This window comes from Lissotriton vulgaris, chromosome 3_1, assembly GCF_964263255.1.
Source record: "Lissotriton vulgaris chromosome 3_1, aLisVul1.2, whole genome shotgun sequence".
Classification (NCBI taxonomy): Eukaryota; Metazoa; Chordata; class Amphibia; order Caudata; family Salamandridae; genus Lissotriton; species Lissotriton vulgaris.
In genome coordinates, this window is record NC_141689.1 from 2053762803 (window position 1) to 2053785286 (window position 22484).

The 22484-nt window shown below is 40.3% G+C and overlaps 1 protein-coding gene across 1 annotated transcript in view; it reads left to right on the forward strand.

The window, feature by feature from the left end:
• FGL1 (fibrinogen like 1) overlaps positions 1-22484 on the forward strand; it is a 400048-nt gene that overhangs the window by 113696 nt on the left and 263868 nt on the right. The gene's annotated exons all lie outside the window — the stretch shown is intronic.

The window sequence follows — 22484 nt, forward strand, 5'->3', positions numbered from 1 at the left end:
TTTAACTGGACACCGTCACTTTGAATTGTAGCTCCTTCTCACTAAAACTGTGTAAAAGAACATTCTGGATTGATTTGTTAATCTTTTTAAATTTCCATCGTTACTTTTTAAGAAATGTAGCTCTGAATGGATATTTAACTTTATTGTGTATTATTTCGGTGTCGCAATATCTCAAAGTTCCCAAATTACTACTACCTTCAAAAATATGTTTTGACTGCTAAACCTAGCTACCCTTTTGAGCATCAAATTAACACACGGGTCAATTCTCTTACACAATTGGAGATCGGACACTCCTGGACAAAGACCACAGATAACAGTACCCACCACAAATATTACCAAGCAATGACTGACCTACAGGAAACATTTACGGTCTTATTTAACATTTAGAGGGAACTGAAAATCCTCCAATTTCATCAAAAAACTCTAAATACGAAGCAGGAACCTAAATGTTCTCTACAATAGGGATAGTGTTAAGGAGGAAATTTAGCCAGTGGATTCTAATCCTTCTTTAAAGTTTCGTCCAGAAATTGACAGATTTTCATTCTCTTCTGAACTCAGGGGATGGCAAATTCATGCAACCAATTATGAGTATGATAAATAGTACTACAAGAGTACTCTTTTACCTGCTCTTACATGCCTTTATGAATCGGACCAGAAACATTTGACTCCCTATTAGTATAAGTGCAAAGAGGGCATAGTCCTTTCTTCTTGTACTAATTGAATATGAATATTCCCATTTTAGATATTCTGGTGCCAATTCACAAAGCCATTACAGAGTTCGTAAAATTACTACTTTACATACTCCAGAATACCTTTGTGAAATCCCTTATAGGAAGACCTTAAACTTTTAAACTTCGGAAGGTGGACATGAGGAAAAGAAGAGGAGTAAAATGGTAAATTACTGCATTAAGTGAAACATAGCAAAATGGAGTAACACAAAGGAGGAAAATATGGACAGTAGTTGCTTCATTTCATTAAAAAATATATATATAACAAGACCAGTACATGAGCATAGTAAGTGAAAAGGGAAAAGAAACACATCTATGGAATCGTAAAAATGACTGAGAGCAGGGAAAAACAACCCTGAAAAAAGTGAAATTGGAGAATTCGGCAGAAGATGCCAAAATGGATCTCCAAATTACATCAAACATAGTTAACGAAATGAAAATTTTGGATGTTGTGATGTGAGAATTTGAAAAGAGAATTGTTTATTTTTTTCACTAGACATTCCTTTTCAGTAAAAGAATCGCAATTAAAGGATAATCAGAACCATGTAGCCCTGTTCCCTGACATGCCAATAACAGGCATGTGAAAATAGGTAACTTTCTCAGAAACTGAAGTCAGTAAATGTGCACACACATAGCAATTCATTGCCCTTCTTCCCTTTCCCCTTTTCTTTCTCCCGCTGTTTTCCTCAAACATAAAAGCCCTCACGTGGACATTGCTGCCAGCAAGAAAACACTTCTGCAACAGTTCCATTCGTGCAAATAGGAAGGAGAAACCTATTGTCCATAAGACACAGTGCATCTTGCATGGCTTGGATTAGTGATTTGGAGGCAGGTTAGCACTAAAGTTTATCTGTTCATGCAGCTTTTTTGAGCAACAAAGAGTTTAGATTTACACTACTGGTCGGAACTTCTGTAGTGATTGAAGGAGAGGGAGAATTAGGTAGGAAGACAACTATAAATGAAAGAGGGTAGATAAAGGGCTGTGGAGACTGTGCCGATTGAAAAAGCAGTTAAGAGGAAAGTGGAAAAGGGTCTGGAAAATGGACACGCAGTGATGCTAGACAAGCTGCGCATCTCACATTCTGCTTAAGGGCTCTGGTGGAACCTGCTTCAGTGAAGCACATTTTTCATATTTTAAGTATATTCACTTTGGAAACCCATCAGGGCCAGCTCTGCAAAGACTTTGAAACTTCATTAGGCATTGCCAGTAACAAGCTCCCACTTGAGAGAATTTAGCTCTAACCCAATAGCTAAGTAAAAGAGAACATTTCTTTATTGGATTCAGCCTCACCGCACTCTAGCCAGGTCTCCTCCATGCCTCTTCAGACCTCTGAATCGTGCCTCTTAAAGTTCTCCCATCACAACACTTGTGTAATAAAAAAGAAGAATGATCTCCAAATCACAACTTCTCTCGTCGCAGCATCAGTCACTCTATACTAAATGAATCTCATTGGCAAACTCTGTGTATCAACAATTTTGAAACCAGCCTTTGTATGGCGTGAATCTATGGAACACAACATGGCTGCCTTTCCTGGCAAAGAATGGGTATCTGCCTGGGATTCTGTCCCTTTGTAGTCTCACTCAATGGCTGGTGAGCTTTTTCTGAGGAAGAATTTTCAGCTGTGGAAGAGTGACCTCTTGCACACTGCAGTTCCTCTCTTCAACTAATTGGGACTCTGACTGCTTCTCACCATAACAAACCAACCCAATGCAGGGCTTCAGGGGCACTGCACCCCACCAGATTCACAGCGCCTCAATCTATCAGAGCACACATCTCATAAGGCAGGTCCTGTCATCCGGAGAGTGGGCAGAACAACATTTTCACCTTTTCGCACATTAAGGATGCATTGGCAATATTCTGAGAAAAGCATTCGGTTTGGAGGGACTCTGGCGGTCATGCGATCCTATTCCGCAGCCTTGTACAGGCAAAGAGTGGGGCTCTGTGCCCATTTTCAACAAAATCATACTGCCTAACTCTACACATTAGCTCATGCACTGCAGGCAGTTGAGCTCAGAAAGTCAGTACAGTAGTTCCCACTCCACATTTCCGAGCTGCAATGTACAGAGCTCATAGTCACCAGGTGAGATGTATTTACTAAAGCTTTGTGCAGACACTTGCGCAACGTAGGTTAACCTAAGGTGATGACACTGCATCACTTAGTTAACCATTTTATGTTCATTAATTTTTATTATAGAAGTTATCACAAGCGGATTGTGCAGTTCATCAAGAATGGTCCCACTTTGAACGCCAACCATTGCAGAAATACAAGGTACCCGGCCTCAGAATCCAAGTATTTCCAAAAGCAATATATCCTTCCTTTTATGTCATGTGTGTATAGAAAACCGCAGTAGTGGTGTAGCCTGGGAGTCATGGGCCCTAGTGCAAGCAACGATACAAGGCTCCACGCCAGTGCTAAAATACTGCTATAAATGAGGTGCAGCGCGCCTGGTGTCACTGAACCTGCTACACACTAATGTCAATTACTGGTCTCCAATTTATCATTCTACTCCTCTTTCCTTCTTGCCTCCCTATCTCCACCCCGCTCTCCTCTCATCTCATCTCCTGCATCCATGTAATAGTCTCCTCTTTATCCCTTTCTAAGTCTCTATCTTCCCCCTCATTCGTCTCTCAGTCATCATCATCTCCTTCCTCCCTTCTCTCCTCCTTTCTCATTCATTCCTTTTCCTTTTCCTTTGTCCACTTTGCTCAACCTTAATTACTTTTCCCATTCTGTTACCTTTTCTTGGCCTCCTCCCCGTTCTTTCATCCTCTCCTTTTCTTTCATCCCTCTCCCCTTAAGTGTCCCATTATCATCTACTCTTTCTGTGCCCGCCCCTGAAAAATAATCACAGCAAAACCCCTGGCATGCAAGGTATATAAAACAAAAATCAGAACAGACCGCCTTTAAAATAACATCAGCAGGTTCAGGGCAGACTTGGACCTCTTCCAGGCTTCGGTGCGCTGCACCCTCTGCACCAATGGTACGATGCCCCTGACCGCTAGCCTTAGAAATGCCCAGGTAGAAGAATGGCTGGCATGCGTAGGAAAAATTATTACACTCCAACCTCCTGGCACCAAGAAGAGGAAGAGAAACACAAGACTGACTGGTCAATTTAAGCAGTTAAACAACACAGGAATTAAACAGTAGAACATTAAGTAGTCACTCATTTTTTTATCTCCAGCAGAAGACAAAAGGAACTCCAGAGCAGAGTCCAGTAGAGGAATGTAAAGACCTGCTCTTGTCTTATCACTATTAGGTTAGCCAGGAACCAGTGATGCCACAAGTCCTGCTACTATGAGTTCCTATTTAATGCTGTGCATGCTCCTGTCGTCGATGGGGTGTATCTGGGAAATGTGCACGTTTGTACCCTTCGCACACAGATCCAATATATTTGCAGCCGGCCTGAGAATTGCAGACCTCTGGCTGGAATTCAAAATATCCATCAGCTGTGTGCCAGAGCCTTGCTCTGGTCCCGGTGGCCAGCTTGTCAGTAGTTTGATGGCTCTGCAGACATGATTATTTTTAAGTTCTCCAATTTGCTACTTGGATGTAGATCTAAAATGTGTTGGCAGTGGTTTCACTTAATTTTTTAATATCTCCGTTCTGGCCTCTGGCTGTGTCAGGGAATTAATGACACACAGTTCAAAATGTTCTCTCTGGTTAGCTTCTTCTCTCAGTATTTCCTTCCCTTTCTCTAACACAGGAACCCTCTCGTCCAGCCTACCCACGGCTTACTCGTCGAGCGCTACTCTTTCCTTCATATTGCCCAGGAAGGATCCCTTCTAGTGAGACTATTTTGCTTTTTGGTGGTTGGACTGTTGCAGATCGCTCAGGGCAGAGATGACTGACAACTAAACTTTAGCCAGCCCCGAGTAGGATGCAGAACCCTCATCGATATCACCATCTAGGATTACTATGGAAGACTGAGTTCTAGTCGCAAAGAAATTCTTGACCTTTTGAGCTTTCTTCATTATTTCATTTGGGAACATTGTGAGTGACTTTCCCAGTATCCCAGTTACACACATAAAGGCCTTTCAAGACCAAACACTCCCTTCACTTACTCTGAGTGTTGTTCCTCAAGCTGCCCTTCTGACTGATGAACAGTCATCCTAGAGGAGCAACCACAAACTCCAGGACTGCAGTTCCTCTACCACCATCCCAGGCAGGGATCAGGGGATCCCACTCCCCACAACCCAGGCCTCCCTCGGGCATTTGTATCCTCAAGGGTTCTGTTTTTTCTCCTCCTCCAGATCTCTTTTGTATGTGGCATGGATCGTGTGAGAAATTGGACTGTTGGTTGATTGGGGTGTGAGCCCTGGTCAAGCTACAGCCTCAATTCCTTGCAGGGTGAACCACATAAAGTCACGAAATCAACCTCCTGCCTAACCCTGGCTAGCTTGGCACAAAAAAGCAGTCAGGCTTAATTAAGATGCAAAGGTTAAAGCATTTATGCAGCACGCAAACAGTAACAAAGTGTAAACATAACAAATGAAAAATCCCATACCAATTTAGAAAAATAGTGTACATTTTAATACATTATTTGACAACAAAATGACATAAGTTCAATCAGTAGAACTGAAGTTACGAATTTGTAAAAGATCAAAGCACCAATTGCGCACATCTAGTTGCGTGAGACTGGGGCATGGTCGAAAGTTACGGCTGACCACGATGAAGCACAGTTCACACTCAAGAAGTGGATTGGGCCCGGTCAGTGCTTACCTTTGGGCTTAGAAAAGTGGGACAGCTGTAGTAGAAGACAGTTCCACGAAGGTGGATGCGCCTTTGTTGAAGGACCAATGAAATGGATTTGCTAGTATGGAGAAGTTTTTAGCAGGAGAAGCCGCAAAGTCAATCTGACGGTTGATGCACCTCAGACAGATAGGCAAGTAGGTTGGTCCCGTTCTCCTCCTTGTTCTCAGAGCACTTTTTAGTCAAATTTTGCTTAAGTCCTCTGTTTTGGAAATTGCCTGTCTGGACACCTTTAGTTTGAGTGTGGTTTCAAGATGGCGGGAGCCTGGAACGAGAGTGATGACTCAATTCTGAGCTATGGCTCTGAACAGAAGGCCTGCAAACTAGCCATTTCTGGTAGTCTTTGTTGGAGGTGTAGATGCAGGGCTCAATAGCAAGGCTGGCCTCTTAGTGTTCAAGGAACGCTCCAGGCAGCACTGCAGTCATTCTAGGTACAGTATCAGCCTGGCAGAGTGCATGGCAGGTCACAGCAGCAGTCATTCCTCTGAAAGTCCTTCTGCATGTCCAGTAGTGAATTGAAGAGTTGGTCTAAATGCCCTTTTTTTAAACCCTGGTTCCCTTACACTGAAAAGTTGGAAAAGCTTCTAGAAGTGTTCTTTGAAGTGCACAGAATTCCCTGACTCCACTGCCCTGACTCCAAGGTGACAAGGTAAAAGTGCCTTCAAGGGAATTTATTTTAGTATGTATTTTGTAATTTGTGATAGCTTTAAAATGATGAATTCATAATCCTTAATGTGAACAAATCGAGTGCTATTAGACTCTAATTCAATGTAAACTCAATTTTAACAGGACACAACATATAAACAAAACACGAGGTGTATTAGAAAAATAAGGAATTTTAAAGGATACACTTCATATACAGATAAGTAAACAAACAAAGAATAGGTCTGTGGGTACACACAGAAATAAATCAATACGTGACTCAACAGAACCTAAAAGACATCTATCCCCAGTCACATTGAATAAAACAAGATAGGGATAAGATGTAGGGTCGACGTTTCGGTTTCCTAAGAGTTATTTGTAGAAACCATCTTCAGGACTGCTGTCAATTGAAATCTGTACAGAGATATTGTAATCTGAAATAAAAATATTTACAATTACAAATCTACATTAACTATATCTATTCCTTACACCTCGGTGACATAACAAGAAACATATAAAGAACACTAGAAACATTTAAGAAATGCTGACATGATAATGTACACAAAACATAAAAAACATTGTGAACCTAGAATTCATCTGTAGAAGATCATTTGGATAGTAAAATATATACACATTCCTTTGGAAATCGTGCGGATGTTATATGAAACAAATGGAATTAATGTTAATAAAGTATTACCTCATTTCCTCGCACTACCAAAATGTAATGCCTTTAGGTGTGCCAAGATACAATGTCAAAGTTGAGCCACTCCTAAATATATATAACTTGGTTATTATAACCCAATTCATTATTCTAAATTTTGAAGGGAAATGGCTGGTAGTGGTTTACCTATTCGACGTTTTCAGCACCCTCTTAGCATATAGAGCAGGTAGTGGACTTTTCTGTGCTAATGGTGGCGTTTTGAGGTATGCAATCGCCCGATGAGCTAAAACATAAATGATCAGAGATATTGGACCTATCTGTTATTAAGTATGGTCCGATTATGTGATATGGCTAATATAGCGAGGGAATCACATACCTGTAAGTCATCAAAAAAGTGAATTAAATCACTTTTTTGATGACTTACAGGTATGTGATGTAAACCACTACCATATAGGGGTAAAGTCAGAACAAAAGTGCACCGGGTTATGTGCCTGATAGAAAAAGGGGAGGAAAACTAAATAACTAATGACTGGAAACACTCTAGTGTTGATTTCTTATGATATTTTATTTTTATAACATCTTTTTTTCTTAGCAATTGTTTTTCTTAATTCATTATACGTGCAAATTGTTATAGATAAAAAGGACAAAACATGTGCAAATGGTGTAAAACTCGACAATTTGAGTGATTATTAAAAAATACAGAAGTGCATTCCTTTTCAACGCGTTTCGGCGTGAGCCTTCTTCAGGAAGTCTGTATTCATGCACCAATATCTTAAACTGAGAAATAAAGATAACATGTCATTAGTCTGATATATCGTTTTCATACCTCACATGATTTATAAATACATTTAAATTGATAATTTGTTCGCTTTGAATGGATCTCTCTAGTAACACCTTGTGGTGACGGCTGAGCTAAACCTCGAATTCCCTGTATATACACGCGTGTTAAAAATAGAAATGAACATATTTTTTATATACATAGCGTCAAAGATTGTCAAAAAAATTCACAAATTACATCCTTAAAAACTCTAAGTGCTTAGTGCATTATATACATTCTGTTGCTGTTTAATTATAGACATTGTAGCCTCTATATACACTTATATACATTTTATTTATACATTTTACTGACTCAAAATATAGGAACATGGAACTGATGTTTTGAGTTCTTTGATGATTACATACTCTAATGCATATTGGACTAATTTATACAGGGTGGCTGCATGATCGTGTGTGCGAAGGGGGGAAAGGGGGGGCAGGTAGGCCCTGATGAAAAGAACTGAGGATGAAGAATACAGGTAAGTGAGTAACCCAACCTGTCGGCAACAATAATAGTGGATATGAATAGCATGGGATGGTCAGAAACATTTCACATACTTTAATCTAGGGCACCTCTGATAACCACACATAATAAAAATGCCTATTTTCTGGGTCTAGCATACGAAGGCAAGAAAGAAAGTCACTCATGTATATACCTGTTGGCGGATGAAGCACGAGCGGATGTAAGTAAACTGTAGTATGATAAGGGAATCAGTCCACCTGCTGGTATGTAGTTGTCTGTAAAGTATTCTATCTGACAGAGACAATAAATCAAATAAGGTGGTTAATTTAGGTAGGGGACTAAATTAACCACCTTATTTGATTTATTGTCTCTGTCAGATAGAATACTTTACAGACAACTACATACCAGCAGGTGGACTGATTCCCTTATCATACTACAGTTTACTTACATCCGCTCGTGCTTCATCCGCCAACAGGTATATACATGAGTGACTTTCTTTCTTGCCTTCGTATGCTAGACCCAGAAAATAGGCATTTTTATTATGTGTGGTTATCAGAGGTGCCCTAGATTAAAGTATGTGAAATGTTTCTGACCATCCCATGCTATTCATATCCACTATTATTGTTGCCGACAGGTTGGGTTACTCACTTACCTGTATTCTTCATCCTCAGTTCTTTTCATCAGGGCCTACCTGCCCCCCCTTTCCCCCCTTCGCACACACTATCATGCAGCCACCCTGTATAAATTAGTCCAATATGCATTAGAGTATGTAATCATCAAAGAACTCAAAACATCAGTTCCATGTTCCTATATTTTGAGTCAGTAAAATGTATAAATAAAATGTATATAAGTGTATATAGAGGCTACAATGTCTATAATTAAACAGCAACAGAATGTATATAATGCACTAAGCACTTAGAGTTTTTAAGGATGTAATTTGTGAATTTTTTTGACAATCTTTGACGCTATGTATATAAAAAAGATGTTCATTTCTATTTTTAACACGCGTGTATATACAGGGAATTCGAGGTTTAGCTCAGCCGTCACCACAAGGTGTTACTAGAGAGATCCATTCAAAACGAACAAATTATCAATTTAAATGTATTTATAAATCATGTGAGGTATGAAAACGATATATCAGACTAATGACATGTTATCTTTATTTCTCAGTTTAAGATATTGGTGCATGAATACAGACTTCCTGAAGAAGGCTCACGCCGAAACGCGTTGAAAAGGAATGCACTTCTGTATTTTTTAATAATCAATCAAATTGTCGAGTTTTACACCATTTGCACATGTTTTGTCCTTTTTATCTATAACAATTTGCACGTATAATGAATTAAGAAAAACAATTACTAAGGAAAAAAAGATGTTATAAAAATAAAATATCATAAGAAATCAACACTAGAGTGTTTCCAGTCATTAGTTATTTAGTTTTCCTCCCCTTTTTCTATCAGGCACATAACCCGGTGCACTTTTGTTCTGACTTTACCCCTATATGCTGTTTCCTTGCCAGGGTTCATTCAATTAGGCAGGGGCCCCATATTTTTCTAAACATGTAAACCACTACCAGCCATTTCCCTTCAAAATTTAGAATAATGAATTGGCATTACATTTTGGTAGTGCGAGGAAATGAGGTAATACTTTATTAACATTAATTCCCTTGGTTTCATATAACATCCGCACGATTTCCAAAGGAACTGTTTATTCAAAACATGTTTACTTGTTTATCCCTGTCTTTGCTAATAAATTATCATGCTCAGATTTTAAATGAGAATTGACAAGAGTTCTCTTGTTGTTACATTCAGGTGACTATAGATTTCGACAAATTACAGGATCATGACAATATAAGACTGTCATAGCTATATTCTTTTTGAATTTTGGCATTAGTGCTACATGATTATTGAACTGGTCGCATGTCCCAATGTTCTAGTGCGTAAAAAACCTTTTGTGCTTTTGAACAAAAATCTGTTTGCACCAAGTAATGTGTATATATTTTACTATCCAAATGATCTTCTACAGATAAATTCTAGGTTCACAATGTTTTTTATGTTTTGTGTACATTATCATGTCAGCATTTCTTAAATGTTTCTAGTGTTCTTTATATGTTTCTTGTTATGTCACCGAGGTGTAAGGAATAGATATAGTTAATGTAGATTTGTAATTGTAAATATTTTTATTTCAGATTACAATATCTCTGCACAGATTTCAATTGACAGCAGTCCTGAAGATGGTTTCTACAAATAACTCTTAGGAAACCGAAACGTCGACCCTACATCTTATCCCTATCTTGTTTTATTCAATGTGACTGGGGATAGATGTCTTTTAGGTTCTGTTGAGTCACGTATTGATTTAGTTCTGTGTGTACCCACAGACCTATTCTTTGTTTGTTTACTTATCTGTATATGAAGTGTATCCTTTAAAATTCCTTTTGATAAAAATCTATTTTTCTAATACACCTCGTGTTTTGTTTATATGTTGTGTCCTGTTAAAATTGAGTTTACATTGAATTAGAGTCTAATAGCACTCGATTTGTTCACATTAAGGATTATGAATTCATCCTTTTAAAGCTATCACAAATTACAAAATACATACTAAAATTAATTCCCTTGAAGGCACTTTTACCTTTTCAGTTTAATTACCCAAGCCCTCAAGGGTTTATTTGGGTCGCTCACTTTTTGTTAATCTGACTCCAAGGTGGCTGCAGTGACAATACAGGGTTGTTAGGTTCTTTGTGGGAAGGCAGAGCACAGGCTATTCAGGGATAAGTGGGACTGTGCTCAGCTCTGTCCCCACCCCCATCCTGCCAGCAGATGGCCCACTCTGGAATACCTAAAACCTCTATTGTGTGACTGTCTGCGAAGAATCCACAAAGTCTAACTGTCAGCTACACCTTGTTATGACAGGCTGCAGGCACAGAAGGACTAAAGCAAAAAAATTACAACTTTCTAAAAGAATCAGCTAATAGTGCCTACAAGGGATATATTTTGTGATCTACTTTGTTGAATTCTATCTTTTGTATTGGATATCTTACCATGACATCAAGAAATCTGTTATGACTATACTTGTGTAAGTTATTAATGATAAGAAATCAATTCATAATATCGGGTGTAGCTCTTCTTCATTATATTTAAAGAAAATGCTCATATCATACGGGGTTGAAAACCAGAAAGCACTTCATTACATCGATAACAGAACTTAAAATCTTTTTAAGTTACATTTCACTGGTAACCAATGTAACATAAACCAATACATATAATGACAGGTGTGAAGTCTGTCCTGTACATAGTATCAAGATCTCCCCAGTTGAGTCTTAATAAAAACTAAAAGGAAATTTGGTTTAAGATGCCGACATTTCAGTCTCTCTTGTGGTACATCTAAGAGACCATCTTCAGGACAAAGCAATTCACATAAAGATCCAAGGCCCCTTGATTAATTAGTCAAAAGCTCATGAAAATTAATTCTGTCACGCAATTGCGGAATTTCCAACGCTGAGAAACACAGTCCCATGTAACAATACGTGGCAGCATTCGTCGCCCCACTAGCTCCGAGCCAGCAGCTGAAAAATAAAATGATATTTTACTATTGTTTTATTTTTCAGCTGGGAGGGGCCGGGCCATGAGAGGGAGAAGGAATTAAGTGGTAGGCACTTCTAAGTGCGCATATCTGTTTGGCCAGCCTAAGATGGCCGGCCAAACAGACATGCTCAGTTAGGTTTCTCCAACCTAGCTGTATTATACAGATGGGTTGGAAAACAGCACAGACTCCATGTGCATGAGCGAGTGTTAAACCAGTCCGCTCAGGCTAATCCTGCCCTGCTATCATGCTATTGGTAATAGCATGAGAGCAGCACAGGGATTGCACAAGGAGTCTATAATGCTGTCCCAGAATTTTCTGGGACCAGGAAGCAAGGGAAGACCGAGGCATAAGGCATCCGCTTCAGGTAAGTCTTATTTTATTTTTGTATTATTTCTCCCAGACCCCCTGCACCTGCCCCACCACTTTTTGATTATGTCAGCTGCCACTGGCAGCATACATTGATTTTGGTTGTGTTTTAATAAAGTAGTAAAGTCGTCAGAGGTCTTCTTTCACATACCACATGGATTTGGACGCCATACTTTCTAAAATAGACATTTTCAAAATTGTAATGAAAAATCCGACTTTACCATTAAAGAGGGTTTATCTTTGCAATGGCATAGGTACCAAACATGTTATATCCACCTCCTCTCAATTAGGAATTACAGCTTACTAAATATAATAAGGAATCTCCAATGTTATCCTATGGGAGGGGTAGGCCTAATAGTAGTGAAAAACAAATTTAGTAGTTTTTCTCTACCAGAACATGTAAAACTTAAAAGTACATATACAACCTTTTAATCACACAGCACCCTGCCTTATGGTCTTTATAGGGCCTACCTTAGGATGACTTATATGTAATAAAAGGGGAGTTTAAGGCTTGGCAAGTGGGTTTACGTGCTAAGTCAACGTGGCAGTGTGACACTGCATTCAAGCTGCAATGTTTTGAAGGGCTACTTAAGTGTGTGGGACAATAGGTGCTGCAGGCCCATTGGTAGCATTTAATTTACAGACCCTGAGTATATGGTATACCACTTTTCAAAGGGACAATTAATTAAATTATGTATGCCAATCAGGTATATGCCAATTAAACCATATTTAAGGGAGTGAGCACAACCACTTTAGCACTGGTCAGTAGTGGTAAAGTGCACTAAGTCCTAAGGCCAACAAAAAAGAAATCCAGCAAAAATCGGAGGTAAGTAGACAAAGGGTTTGGGGGAAGGCCACCCTAGGGCTGACAGGTTAACATATCTTTACTGTTGAGCTGCCACCATCTTGGTTCCGTTCTGCTCACTGCAGTGAGGGAACAGCCCTCACAATCACTAGGTCAGACGTAGGCCCCCAATTCTGGGAGCAGGCTTCACGTGAGCTGTCACCTCCACAGTCAGAGCATGCTACTATCCGGTATGTGCTGGAATTAGGAGGGCACAGAGGGTGCTGCAGCACCCCCAGAAATAATCTTACTGGAGATCAGAAGGTGAAAGAACAATAAAAAGGGTTTGAAGTGTGTTTATCTTGTCACATTTTTGGAACATTCAAAGATAAAAGTAAAATGTCAGGCTAGGTGGTCTGTCAGATTGCCTTTTATTTGGAGACTGACATGTACTTTTATTTCTCTGACTTCACAGTGAGAGGATTTAGTAAAAGTGATCTAGCTGACTATCCTGATGTGCTATAGAAAGTGAAAGGAAAGAAAGCAGAATGTCTGTTTTTTCTACCAGCAACATTTAAATACCACTAATTGAACTATAAGCATATTTTAAATTATATCAGCAATTAGGGAGGCACAAATGAAGCACATTTGTGTAATTCTAAAGTGTGACAGAAACAACGATTTTAACAGGAACAAAACAAATCAAGACACTTTACTGGGTGATGTGCAAATGATAAATATTCACTATATAATTTAACCAGTAAAACTATATGTCTATACAAATTTAATAGCCATTTCACCAGAAAACATGCTTTCTGTAAATGACTTTGCGCTACCTCACAAGTGCCCCAAAACGCAGCACCGGTTACTTATCAGACCCTTACACCCTCCTGCTGAACTGGCATGGCTCGTTTGCTACACTTGAGTGACGTTTGGATCACGGTCTCTAGGACTTCAGTGATATAACATTAATGGCAGCACCCCCACTCTGATAATTGTTCCAGCACCACTACATCACCCAACCCTAACTCAGCTCCGAACCATACAAGGCCCAGGTAAGGGGAGCAGAATGGGTGCCACAGAGAAGACGGCCATCTCCCAGCTCTGCTGGCCCCGCCCCCTCTACGAACTATAATAAAGACACACATATACAAGACTAAATTGTGTTATATCCTGCAAGCACGTGTGCAAACTTTAGTAAAGAAGGAGCTAAGTATATACGTTGTAGATTACAAGATTTCTTTCAAAAATAGCGCAGCATTATTCTGTGCCGAGTTAATAATATAGTAACTGCTCCAGTAAAGACGCAATTTCCCTGCAGCATTTCTTGCTTCACAAATTCTGTTTTTATTAGATTTTCAATATAGCTTGGGTCAAACAGCAATGCTTCATTCCTTGAGTAAACAGGATAACGCGAGCCAGTTATTCGAACCTCAACTGAAATGGAACATTCCTAAAGAAAGATGCATGATGAAGAAAGTTCATTTTGTTTTGTTTTTTGCGATCCTTTTCCAACAGTAAACACATACTGCCAGTGGAGCGGCCTACGAGTTTTGAAAAATGCTTGGAGGGAGGATAAATCGAGGCCCCTCCCCGCAGGTCACCTTACATCTTGGCACAGCAATCTGTTTTTGGTCTGGAACATGTTATTTTCTTATGTTACTCATTTCCTCTGGGTTTTGAAAAAACACGTGTTTGCAAGGTTTGAAGTGGCCTGGAAAGGAACATGTTGGCTGGAACATGACCAGAGAGCTTATTCGGTTTCTCCGAGGCAATCACTGAAGTTAATAAGCTGTCCCTGTTCCAGCAGAAATTGGAACCCTTGCTAACGGTTTGTTTTTATTGAAGAATCGCAGGAAAGTGGATGCACAACATTTTAGTTTCTGATTTCACTATGAAAAACTTCTCTGAGGGTATTTCATAATGTTCGTTTGGTGGGATCATTATTGTTGAATAATAATCAAATACAACGTGAACGTCGTTCATAAACAAAAATCTGATTAAATTATGGAAAGTATATGATTCATCAGTTTGCGATTAATCGCAAAAAAGTTTTGTAACCCCTGGGACTTGGGAAGAAAATAACATAAGAACTTCGAAGGATAATCCTCAGATCTTTTTCAGTAACAATCCCAGGTATGTTTTATTTTTTATTTAGAAAACACAGGTTTATTAAATGTAAGCATGTACTACCTCAAGTAGCATAGAAGTCTTTCTTCTAGGTGGGTAAAACCATATATAAATATGACAACACAATTGAGTATTTGGGTTGAAAAACATACAGAGAAGCGTAAAGTAGAAAACTAGTTGGAACTATTTTGTGATACTACATAACACAGTTATAGATTCAACCAGGTACACCTACAAGCGTTTTATTGGGATAGCCAGTGGCGGCTCCTCCGCTAGGGCGGAGGGTGTCACCCCACTGATCCAAAGGAAAAATGCAATGATAATAACGTATCGTTATTATCACTGTATTTTTCCTATAGAAGTCGGAGGGGCAGGGTGGGATGGGGCTGGGCAACACAGGGGGCGGAGTGGTTTGCACTCCCTAAGGGCTGCATGGCTGATTGTCTGCCCATCTTGGGCCAGCCAAGTAGTCCTGTGCACTTTGCATGTTCCCCACCAGGCTGCATTGCACAGCCTGGTGAGGAACATGCAAAGCCTCCCTCTACCCCTCTGAGGTCCGAACCACGGCGCTCAGACCAATCACAATGCCTCACGGGAAGCCAATAACAATGCTGCATTGTAGCGTTGTGATTGGCTCAGGGTAGCCTGCTGCCTGGGTGCTTTCTGTGGCAGCTGACAGCTGAATGTGACCAGAAAATGAAGAGGACAAAGGAGAGGTGTCCATCTGTCAGTTTCAGGAAATTCCTTTTTATTCCCCCCCCACCCGACCACCCCGTCCGGTCGAAGCCGCTACTGGGGATAGCTGTAATTAGAGCCACTGGAATTATGCAGCAGAGGTGGACCAATTGATGTGGCAGGGCTCCTAAATTATGCAGCAAGACGAATTATGCGCTGGAATGCGGCCATTTTGTGACACTATTCGTTCATCACTGTGTCATTTTTTACACGTGATAACACTGTCTGGGTAAAGGTTTCACCTCATTAGTAGTAGTTTAATACCTAAATACAGGAATGAGCAACTGAATGTTGACCAGTTAACCTTTCCAAAGGGCCTTCCACTGTGAAGCGACATGTGTAGCAGCCATTTCAGAAACTTTTTATCTATTTGAGCTCAAAACCTGCAAATTATACAGCAAATCCATAAATCCGCAGGCAATACTACGGCCACAGAATTGCCTAATATCAGTGACCCTATGTATCATAAAGGACATTCTTGAAAGTCTGCTAAAACAGGAATAGTAGTTGATCTGCCGCAGAGAAAGGTATGACATATATGGGGTTAAGTACCCTCTACATTATTAGGGTATTGCGAGTTGCTGAGTAGTTCAGCGATCACATAGACAAATGAGCTCAGAAGCACAGTTGTTTTATACTGTCACTCAATCCAATGCAGTCCTAATGCAATGCTATGCAGTTCGTAATGCAAGAATCAGGCACTTCGTAATGCAAAATAATGCAATTCGTAATGCAACAATAAGGCGGTTCGTAATGCAATAATAATGCAATTTGTAATGCAACAATCAGGCAGTTCATAAGGCAAAAATAATGCAATTCGTAATGCAATAATCGGGCCGTTCAGAATGCAAAAATAATGCAATTCGTAATGCAACAATCAGGCAGTTTGTGATGCCAAAAATAATGTAATTCATAATGCAACAATCAGGCAGTTCGTAATGCCAAAAATAATGTACTCTGGCACCGATCACGGTGCTCTGGACGGTCTCTATGCCACTCTTACTGACTCGCGGTCAGCTACTGCCAAAATATGCCACCAACACTGGTAAGGTGTAAAACAAAGTGCAGTTCCACACTCCGGCCCCGTTACTGCCACTCCTCGGCAAGTACGGGCCTCAATACGGACTTGAGCGGAGGCTCGCGTTGAAAAGATGAGAAAGGCGGAGAGCGTTTCTCTCATAGCCTGTACCCCACCCCAGGCGGCGACACATGTATGCTCGCTGAGCGTTACCTTGGGGGTATGATCTCACTCTCCTCTCCTCGCAGCTGGGCCTCCGATGCGACTTCTTTGATCTTGGGCAGTGGAACACGGACCCCCGACGATGACGAGTCGAGGTCTCTCCTCAACATAGCCCAAACATGGTTGGCTGAAAACCATTTGAAACTAAACTCCCTCAAAACGGAATTCCTCTTAATCGACCCCCCCTCCCCCACCCCCCCAACAAAATGTCCAGCATCCTCGACTGGATCAAGCACCTAACAGCACTCAAACGGCAACCTCTCATTGTCGAATCAGCGAAATCGCTAGGTGTGACACTGGACAGAAACCTAAAGATGCAGAAACATATCACAAAAGGAGCACATTTCCACATGAACACCCTGAGAAGACTGAAACCCTCCTGCCAGCAACGACTTCAAACAAGCAGTTCAAGCCCTAGTAATCCCAAGTGTGGAATATGGGGCTATGTGGCCTCCCCAGATCGACAACAGCCCCGCTAAGAGCCTCTGTCAACTCAGCTGCGAGACTCATCACAGGTTAAAAAAGAAACTCTCACATCTCTCCAGACCGTAAAGCCCTCAACTGGCTACCGTTCAAAGCTAGAATTCATCCAAAAATCACATGTATGACGCACAAGGCCTTACATCACAACACTCCGAGCTATCTAGCTCAGAAACTGGTACTCTCTTCTGGTAATAGAGCTTTCTGGAGCTCTAGGAATCTTCTACTGAAACCACAACGATTTGCCACAAAGAAAACTTACAACCGGACCTTCTCTGGAATGGCTCCCAGGATCTGGAATGCTTTTCCCACAGAATCAACACTGAACCCTTCTACTGCCTCCTTCAAAAAAGAAGTGAAAGCGATTCTCATGGCTAAATTCACTTGAATTACTTACTTATTACTGTAATATAATGACTAGTCTGTATTAGTGATCACCTTGTATCGGAATCAACTATATTTTTATTTTTCTATGCTTGTACCTCTTTTCAAAATCTTCCATACAAAGCGCTCTGATACCAGCCAGGGTCTTGTTTGCCCTATATAAACCCTTCAAATAAATAAATAAATAAGATGACTCCGTGAGTTAAATTCCCGTTGCTGACTTCCATATATCCTACAGCACACAGGGCTGAATACTGTCCGGGCTTGTTCAGCTATTCATCCCTCCAAGTCCGATAAACTGATTACAACTCAGTTGGGCTAAATAAACCATGTAAATATGAAGTTATTCTTGTCATTTGTTCTTCTGTCTTTATCCACACCGCTGATAGAGAAACACTTGGTTTGATGCTAATGCCTCTTTCCGCCCAAGAAAGGAAGACCTTAACAAATTCATGGCATTTGCATATATGGGGACATAAGGTGCTTGGTTTCAAAAAGATTATTCTATCCGCATCTTGCCTGGCTTCCTGTAATAAGATTCCAGTACTTAAAACGTAGACAGTCTTTCTTGCAGTAGTTGCAAAAATGCTTAGAATGTAAGTCACCGAAAAGCGGAATAAGTGGGCAGGATGATCGAATCCAGCAAAGAATCCCTAACCCATTTTGCCTTTTGTGTCTATTTAATTTTTGTTTTGTGTCGGACCTTACGCCATGTATCAGAGGTATGTGCTAATGTCATGTTGAGGCACTTTTGTCCTGAAGGTAGTAAGAGCTGTCAGATTTATATGGTACCCCTGGCCCAGAAGGGGATCCCAATTAAATAACTTTGGATTATCCTATATAAAATGCTCAATGAAGATATTGTGGGGGATGATGAAAATTCTATCAGCGAGATTGTTGCCCGGTAGCATTTATTGTTGAATGCATGTTGCTACAATTTGAAAATGGCTGGTTGCCACATTGTATGGGTAATGAAATTTGGTTAATGTGGGTCTGCTGGGGGCAGAATTATCAAAGCGTCAACACTCCACCCCCACAGGTTTGAGTCTCTAATGTTATATAATCATTGACAACCTGACATACTTTAAAGAGAGTTCATGTATATTCCACACAATGAAAAACAATCTCATATACAATGATATGCCCTCTGTGGTGAGGGGCGATATTTCCTTTTTGTTGAAGGGTCATAAGAGGCACACAAATCCTAGCCCCTTGCAGTGCATTGCCGCTGACTTAGGGTGGCACTCATCCTGAAAGGCTGCTATGGTCTTGCAGCACTCTCTGGCCTTTTCCTCGTATGTCCTCTTTTGTTTCCCTCCCCTGGCATAGTCAGTGCTCGTCCAGACTGAAGTTCACACTAGTTCACACAGCTTTTCTCTCCTTCAGTCGGAATCCATGGGCTGATGCCATTCTGGAGTTCAATACAATAGAATCAGCAACTACCCTGCCAGGGTATATTTCGTGGTCCCCTACGGGATCCTTAGATATCAATGAATGGTGACATAAAATATGTAGCAGAGCCAAATACACATCATACAAAGTTCATTTTACTTTTTTTGGATTTATTTATTAAGTTTGTATGAAAAAGTTCATCTGGGTCATTTAGATTGACATGGGTTACATTTAACTCTATATATCATATAAGATAGGGAAAGATAGGCAGTTTTCTCACAATACATTGACTGAACCAAGAAGGATTCATCTGGAGTTCATCCTCTTCCGAATTATATACTATTGCGCGACCTCCTCTGATGTGTCTGTAAAACTTACTTTTTGTCCCAAATTTGTTGTCCTGAATTTTGACCTTCTGTCTTCAATTTCTGTCCTGAATTTTGACCCTTTGTCCTGAATTTTTACACTCACCGTCCTGAATTTGCACCTATGCCAGTTGGTCACCCTACAAACCAAGCTTCTCGTCACCAGATATCAGTAAATGATGCACTAATTAACTTGGCAATATCAGCACCTGCTAGTCACCATGCCAGGCATAGGCAGAACAAGTTAACATTGTTATGTACTCTGCGGAGAAAAAATAAACACAAATATTAAATCTGCAAATGCAGATTTTCAACCGAGTAGAACATTTACCTGAGCACACCTTGTCCAGTGGAAGACTCATCGAAATATGGGGTTTGCAAGAGAGGTTCTGACAAGCGCTTTGTCCTGAACAACCAAACATTTTTTGTGGAAATGAGAATTATTGCATGTATATATTCTAGTGATATAGGTAGGTTTTACAATGCTATTAAAGGTTTGTCAACTACAGTGGCACACACGGTCACATATTTGCACACATGAAAACTCAGTTTGAGGTTATGCTAGAATTAGCAAACATCGAACATGGTATAGAGTCCTCAGGCACTGGTTACACTTCTGAACTTGCCGTTTTCGACACGCTATGGACTGTGTCACTACGATTTTTTTTTTTATGAGAATTATAAATAGTACCTGTGTTTGAGAAATGGCTAAACAAAATGAAACGCAATAAAAAAAATTGAAGAAGTTATGCTAAACAAGTGGGGCAATTAAAACATTTTCTCTGACTTGGAAATATCTTGTTTAATGTTAAATTGAGCGATAATAAAATCAATTTTGTGTGGTTCATGATTCTATGTCGAGGTTTTGTAAACTTCTTGAAGCTTGCTTAATAAGCTGTAGAATGAGATATACTATTCAATGATCTTTGTCGGTCTGTATTCAAGGGTCACCACTTTTCTTTCTTTGTCAATTTAATGTGTAAATATGAATTGTCTTTCCTGAAAAAACTGCTCAATAAAAATTTTCATTAAAAAAGAGAATTATAAATAGTGTAAATTTGAAGATATGACTTATAAAGCATGATTTGTATGTCACACCATCAAAGCTGGCTGAATAGACATCAGCTGCATTGAGTAAGACTCCTTTTATAAGAATATTATCAATACAATAAAAAGAACAGTGGACTGGGCCAATATTACAAACAGTGTCCCTTGGCACAACTGGCATGTGCTCTCACTTGTTGGCCCTCGGAGCATTAGCTTATTACAGAAGGGGCTACAGCTGCTTGTACGGCCCCCTTCTGTAATAATGATAGCCCTGGGACATATGTAGTACCAATGCTATTTTCAGAGGGTGTTCCATTGTTTACATAGGGGCGTGGCCCGAGGCAAATGAGGTCATCACTTTTCCTATGACCCTGCGCTGTAATACAAACACGGGTGCAGAGGCAAATATGCCCTTAGAAGGCACACTGAAAGTGCCCCACAAAAAGGTGGTGCACTGTCTCAGTGCGCTCCCTGAGGGAAGCCCTTTGGAGGGGGAGAAAGAGTGTCCCATCTACCCCGCCTCAGATGTCCCTCTGCAGACAGATGCAATCCCCCATTGCACCCGCCTGCAGGGGGATCTCTAACCCCTCTTTAAATAGCAGGAGGCCCGCACAGAAAAACGCAGAGCGGCTTATAAGCAGTGTGTTCATCGTAATAGGGGGCACTGACACTGTTTTGCACTCATCCCACCTGCATGAATGTATGCCGTGCAGCAAACTAGAGCAGTGCGCCCCATATGCAATACGGTCCCAGATGTGCAAAGGGCTTTAGCATTCACAAACCCTAAATGTGTTTAAAAATGCATACTGATTCGAATCAGTAAATCAGAGAGTTTGTTTTTCCTATGTACTAACCTTCTTTAGAGATTTGTAAAAGCATTTCCAAATTGCTAAATGTGTTTAGAAATGGATACTGATTCAGTATTTTCGAAGGGGAGTGAAGAAGGCGTCCTTTCCCAATACTGATTTGGGATGCTGTGTACTTACAATTGAAATCCGGGCGCCAAACATTGATTTTTTTTTGAGACCTCAAAGGAGGTGGTAACCTATTTGTAAAAGGGAAGGGGTCCCATTGGGACTTCAGAAGTTCTGTGAATGTAAAAAAATGTTTTTTAAGAGGAAGCAGTGGTCCCCGTATCCACGGACCTCTATCTGCCACACACCACTTAGCAAGCAATGCCCCACAGGCTAGTCTTATTGGTGGTACAAGCAGGAAAGGATTATTTTCTGCAAAATATCTTTAACTCGTCCCCGACAAAAACTACTACTGTGCCTTGAAAGAATCACTTTCTCTGTAATGGGCCCGCACGTGACCATCAATCAGGTGTTAGTTATAATTTCTTATTATTTCCTTAAATCAAGAGAGATTCACAAATATTTGGACATATAGTTGAATTTGCTGTTGGAAATTTAAAATCCTGATGCATAGAAGCAGCTTTTGTGTCATTTCATGTCGTTGCTGAAAATTCACAAGCATGGAGCATTTTGTGAAGTCCTGAATGTTGAGCTAGAGTCCAGAAACACGGATATTCGAAAGAGATCTCCTGGTGTTCCTGTGAGGCTCAGAATCAGGAAGGAAGTCAGTATTTACACAGATTTCAAGAACATTCCAGCAGAATATTATAAATTCCGTAGAAGTTGAAAATATATGCAAATCCTAGGAGGAGACCTATGAAGCATACATTTCTGACTTTTCTTTGTGAATGTTACCTTCAACATTAATATTTTGTTAAATAATGCACTTTTTCATTTTGACATATCAATCAATGCATTTCACCATCTTTGTACAATGACGTGCCAGATATGTCCTAGGTGTGAAATTTCTAGTTTATGCATTGTGAATTTTTCTTGAATCTACTACTCTCTGCTTCCATCTACGAGCTAAGCACCTGCCCATGCGGCAGGCCTTCAGCAGGCCTTTC